Raw genomic sequence first — 6,362 nt, forward strand, 5'->3', positions numbered from 1 at the left:
ACTATGATTAGAACCCAGGTCTAGCTGATGCCAAAGCCCAAGTTCATAATCTCCATATCAGGATGACCAAGGGCACTATAATTGGGGTTTTAAAAGTCCTAGGGTCACATAAAGAGCTTGTGTATCACATTTTTTGATAGCCCTGTGCCCAGTCTTTAACCTTCAGCCCACCTTGCTTTCTCTCCCCTTCCTGCAGCCTCCTAAAGAGTTTAGGACACCAGGCCAGGCGCGGTGGCTCATGCCTGTAATCCCAGCATTTTGGGAGGCTGAGGTGGGCGGATCATCTGAGGTTGGGAGTTCGAGACCTGACCAACATGGAGAAACCCCATCTCTACTAAAAATACAAAATTAACTGGGCGTGGTGGTGCATACCTGTAATCCCAGCTACTCAGGAGACTGAGGCAGGAGAATCATTTGAACCCGGGAGGCAGGGGTTGCGGTGAGCCGAGATCACGCCATTGAGCTCTAGCCTGGGCAACAAGAGCAAAACTCCATCTCAAAAAAAAAAAAAAAAAAGAATTTATGACACCGAATGAAAGGGCTAAAGAATGTAGAGCCAGTGAGTTTATAAACCAGGCATGTCAGCATGGCCCAGAGACCTCCATGGGTTGGGAAAGAGGGTGCTGGCTGAGACATGAACACAGGCAGAGATGGGGTAATAAATACAGAAAATCTGCATAGTTTATCCTGGGGGCCTATAAATCTGGAACATTGTGGTCTAACTGAGCAGTCCTGCTAATGCAGACATGATGAGTAAAAGCTTCTTTCAAAGTCAACTCAGGACTCTGAGAGTGTAGCAGGATGGTTACTCAGGCATCCTGGAGTAGGACAGACCTGGATTTCATTCCCAGATCCAGATCTGTAACTTATTGGTTGAGGGGCTTAGGGCAAATTACTTAAGCCTTTAAACTTTACTTTGCAATCTGTATTATGGAAATAATAATACCAACCTCAGAAGGTTGCAAATATTAAATGAGATTCTTATTGGGTGCTTAGCATTATATCTGGCATATTGTAAGCATTCAAGGAATAGTTACTACTATTATTATTATTAATGTTATTCAGGTTCAGTTTCTTATCAAGTAGGTATATATTTTTTTGATGGCCAAAGGGTTTGATAGCTCCCGTTAGGGACCCAAGTCAGCCCTTATGCTCAGACTCCAGTGCAGCAATTAGCTCTTGCTCTCTGACCCACAGCCTCTGCAGTGTTTGTGTATCTGGAGGTTTACCTGGTGGAAAGACAACGGTGTAGGTTCCATCCAAAGATAGATAGCGTGGTAGCTCAGAAGAAAAATGACCCAGATCCCAGAGCCTCTAACTTTCTTGAAAACTATTGAAACTTCCGGAATACCCAAAATCATGAAACCAGTTTTAAGGTTCTTGGTAGTCTGCAGGCAACCACAGACTCAAAATATTTGGGCTAGACTCTTCTATGGAAACAGAAATCATCTGGCTCAATCTCTTCTTTTTACAGATCAAAGCACCAAGTCCTAGAGACAGGGTGAAATTTTGACTAGACCTACAGATTATTAGAATTGCAAGGCAGCGAACAGCACCACAAAGGACTGAGAATGAGACCCAGCTAAAAGTCTCTGTGGATCTGGTGGCCTCCAATCCACACCATTTCCTGGTGACTCCAGTGCAGGATGGTCGTTCCCACTGCCGGGCGACTAGTGTGGCAGGCTCCTGCTGTGTTGCCCCATTGCTCCTACGACTGATTGGCTTGTGGCCTGCTCAACCCAGGGGATAGTGAGTTCTTTGAGGGTAGGGGACACTTTAGCAATTAGAATCCTAAAGTCACAAACATGTTTTAGCTGGAAGGAACCTTAGAAATGCCATTCTCCCATCCCTTTATTCTACAAATGGGAAGACATAGGCTCACATAGAGAAGAATCACATTTATGGTAACCAGTTTCATGGTGGCAGAGCCAACTCCAGAGCCTCGAATCCTCTGAACACTTCACCAAGCTGTGTAGTTGCATTGCACATTCTGTAGAGCCTCAATATGCTGATGACTCATCCATTTTTACCCCTAGATCTGTTCTCTACCCAGAATTCCTGACTTGCAAATCCTACTTCCTATTCAACATCTCAACTTGGATAAGTAACAAACATCCCCACATGTCCAAAATGGGGCTCAGAGAAGATTGGGCATGTGTGAGTGTGCATATGTGGTGTCAGGAGGTGGGAATAAGCACTCATCACACATTAGCTTCTCGTTGGCTAGAAACACTGTCTAGCTAATACTGGTGGTGCTAATAGATTACACAGGGCAAAAGAAGGGTTGTGTGCTCTCTGTAGCAAAAGAGAGTGGGCGGCCTCTGCCAAAGAGCAGCGTTATCATACTGGGAAAGTTTCAGAGCCAGCCCTTCCTCTTGCCCAGACATATAGCTGGCATGCACTGGCATAAGGAGGAACACACCGGGATGTCAACAGAGTGACACACACACACACGCACACTCAATGTTGGAAACTGTTGTAACTCTTGTATTATTGGTAGATTGAAACTACCATATTCAATTCCACATGATATTAAAAAACTACTTTAATCTGAAAATTTTTTAGACCAGCTATTGTCTGTTTTCACCTGAGTTCACTCCTGAGAACTTTTTTTTTTCTTACTCTGTCCCCCAGGCTGGAGTGCACTGGCGCGATCTCGGCTCACTGCAACCTCCACCGCCTGGGTTCAAGCGATTCTCCTGCCTCAGCCTCCCGAGTAGCTGGGAGTACAGGTGCATGCCACCATACCTGGTTGATTTTTGTATTTTTAGTAGAGACGGGGTTTCACCACGTTAGCCAGGATGGTCTTGAACTCCTGACCTCGTGATCCTCCCACCTCAGCCTCCCAAAGTGCTGGGATTAAAGGCATGAGTCACCGTGCCCAGCTGAGAAAAAATTTTATTATGGCTTCTATAGTGTTATTTCTTACAAGTCTGATTTTCTTTTTTCAGGACTCTACCCCGTTTGAATTGCCTTTATGAAAAAAACTGCAAAATGCCGCCCCAAGGGAGAGAATAATATAACTTATTATATAAGATTGAGCAGAGATTAAATGAATACCTACCAAATACCAATGTCTTCACTGATGCTAAGCTTCTCCCTCTTGCAAAGATAATCAACAAATTCAATTGCAGTGGAACAGTGTGAGCCCTCCAATTTGCTGTGGCAGGAAATAACACATCTGGTGTCCTCAACCACCACTCTGATTTGTTCAGATGACAACTCAACAGGAAGGGCCTCTCAAGGTGCAGTCCTTTCATCTTTAAGAGGCGAGATTGTGTTTCTCATAAGATAATCTTGCTTTCTCTAATTTCTGCAGTAGGATGTTTTATGTGCTATGGAAAAAAAAAGTAATACAATCAGGAACATATCAAGGTCATATCAAGACATACCAAGGTCATTCATACAGGCCCTCTTACCTTCAGTGGACTGGAGATGGACCATCAGTAGGTGAACTCCTCAGAAAGTCTTCATGGACTCTATTCTGTTTCCTTTTGTGGGTCCTTAGGAAATAGAGAGTGCTAGAATAACTACATTCTAAACCTCATAGAATAGAGATTAGGGATAAAACAGAGAAGGAAAAGAAGGGAAGCAGAAAAAGACCAACGTACAATTGATATCTTAGCAACAAGCAGATCACACATGTCACTATTCAGTATCTACAGTTTTCTTTCTTTTCTTTCTTTTTCTTTCTTTCTTTCTTTCTTTCTTTCTTTCTTTCTTTCTTTCTTTCTTTCTTTCTTTCTTTCTTTCTTTCTTTCTTTCTTTCTTTCTTCTTTCTCTTGCTTGCTTGCTTGCTTGCTTGCTTCTTTGTCTTCTTTCTGACAGGGTCTTACTCTATTACTCAGGCTGGAGTGCAGTGGCACAACTATGGCTTACTGCAGCCTCAACCTCTGGGCTCAAGTGAGTTCAAATGGTCCTCCCACTTCACCCTCCCAAATAGCTGCATTGCAGGCATGACTCACTATGCCTGGTCATTTTTTTGTTGTTGACCATGCGGTCAAGAAAGGCATTCTCCTTCTTGAAGACATCTTCCTTAGCAGCCTAGACAAACTGAAATTTTTTTCTGAGATGAAAGTTCTGTTTTTCTCAGGAGACACACCCCAACACACACACACTAGAGGCTGAAGGTGACTTTGCTTATGCCTTTATTGTATCCCCACAGGTCCCAGCCCCAAGGATGGAAGAGAGCAAATGAATATAGACATTTCCCCTTGGATAGAAAAAAAAGAGAAAAAAGGCTGAAAGTTTGTTCTAGTTTGAAAGAAAAAGAATTAACAGTAGGGGAAAGGAGGGGGTTTTGCTGGGATGTGGAGAACATGCAGGAGGTTGTTTATAAGGTGTTTCTTAAAAACGATCTTTCAACAAGCTGCTCATCTATTCTGTGTAACAACCCACTTCAAAACTTAACGGCATCAAACGAGCACGATTTATTAGTTTTCCCAGTTCTGTGGGTTTACTGGACAGGTCTTCTGTTGACCTCATGGGGCTCCCTGTCCAGCTGCATGCAGCAGGTGGGTTTGTGCAGCCGGCTGGGCCTCTGTCTCCTTTATCCTGAAGGAGGCTAGACCTCGCCTCTAAACATGGCAATGGCAGTGTCCCAAGAGAGTGAAAGTAACACCTGCAATGCAAGGTCCCTTAAAGACTAGCTCAGAGATTCACACAGTGACATTTCCACCATATTCTATTGATCAAAGCCAGTCACAAGGGCAACCCATGTCCAAGGGATGGAAAAATAGATTCCATCTCTCAGTACATGCCGCTGTAAACTGACAGAGTGAAGAGAGGAGGGCACAGGGGAAGCATGATTCATCAGTGGCCATTATTGTGACAACATATCACATGAGGCAGTTGTTAGATATTAGAATGTTGGAGCCAAAAGGGACCCGGACAGGAACCCAGGACTCTTGACTTCCAATCCAAGCCTCTTCCCACCACGCCAGTTATTCCAAGCAATAATTAGCTCTCTCTCTACTGCCGGGAGATTCAAGCACATCATGCTGCTAGATGTGGCTTCCAGCATCAGCTCAGTCAAATGTGGAGAGCCACCTTCTGCCCTAAGCAAGCCTGGCTTCTTCCCACCCTTCCCCAAGCTTCCCATACCATTTTTATACATGCCGTAGACTCAAAACATTCTTCGTACATTTTAACAAGTTGGTGAGGAATTTCTACAGTGGAAACTCTTTTTCCTTTTGCAGCAAAATGGAATAACAGCAAACAACATCGGAGGAGGACGTGTCTGGGAGAGCAGCCATTTTAAAGAAGAGCACGTTAAGTCACAAACAGTCGCAGCTGATCTAGTTTGCAGTGTCGCCATACATGCCTAACTAAATATTGAAATCCCAGGAAAAACTCACTGTGCATCGTGTTCCAGAAACTAGCTTTGCAAACAGTCTTTTCAGATGTGTACATTTTGTGTATTTGAGGCATATAATACATATATTTTCCTCCATGCTCACCCAACCTTTACTCCTATATTTAATTCAGCTGCAATGCCATACAAGCATTTCTATAAAGTACTTAATTTCGGGTGAGGCAGAGCAAAGAGAAGCCCCCAGGCCCAGGCTTTCCCTCTAGGAGACAGTTTACTATTGGGGGTGATTTTTTCTCCCCACCCCTACCCCACTTCTTCAGGGACATTTGTCAATGTCTGCAGCGCTTTTTATTGTCATGACTTGGAGGACAGGTACTACAGGCATCCAGTGGGTAGAGGTCAATGATGCTGCTAAACATCCTATGATGCATGGGACAGCCCCCAAAATGAGGAATGACCTAGCCCAAAATGTCACTAGAGCCTCTGTCGAGAAACTTGCTCTAGGAGCTTGCGATTATGACACTGGGGCTGGCCTGATTTATGTTCAATGAAAACGTCGTTGCAGATCTCTATTTAAATCATTGCTTGGGCTGGGTGCAGGGGCTCATGCCTGCAATCCCAACATTTTGGGAGGCCGGGGTGGGTGGATTCCCTGAGCTTAGGAGTTTGAGGTCAGCCTTGGCAATATGGTGAAACCCCATTTCTACAAAAAATACAAAAATTATCCAGGCATGGTGGTACATGCCTGTGGTCCCAGCTACTCAGGAGGCTGAGGTCGGAGGACAGCTTGAGTCCAGGAGGTTGATGTTGCAGTGAGCTGAGATTGTGCCACTGCACTCCAGCCTGAGTGACACAGCGAGATCCTGTCTCAAACAAACAAACAAACAAACAACTGACTGTTTCCCTCTATTCAAGTGTATTTTAAACTCTAAAGAAGAAAAGGGACATGGGAATACATTTTTGGCAGGGGTTAAGTCATGAAATATACAGTTTAGAGAAGAGATTATTTTCCATAGTGATTAGGCATTCATCACAAAGGAGGGACAGC

The 6,362-nt window shown here is 44.2% G+C and overlaps 1 long non-coding RNA gene across 1 annotated transcript; it reads right to left on the reverse strand.

Moving 5' to 3' along the window:
* Window positions 1–370: 370 nt before the first annotated feature.
* LOC139357213 (uncharacterized) lies at window positions 371–3,671 on the reverse strand. Its single transcript, XR_011610026.1, has 3 exons — window positions 3,420–3,671; window positions 3,065–3,335; window positions 371–495 (listed from the first exon to the last, which is right to left on the reverse strand). It is a non-coding gene; the product is annotated as an uncharacterized lncRNA (long non-coding RNA).
* Window positions 3,672–6,362: the final 2,691 nt, after the last annotated feature.

Source organism: Macaca nemestrina, chromosome 11 (assembly GCF_043159975.1).
Source record: "Macaca nemestrina isolate mMacNem1 chromosome 11, mMacNem.hap1, whole genome shotgun sequence".
NCBI classification, from domain to species: domain Eukaryota; kingdom Metazoa; phylum Chordata; class Mammalia; order Primates; family Cercopithecidae; genus Macaca; species Macaca nemestrina.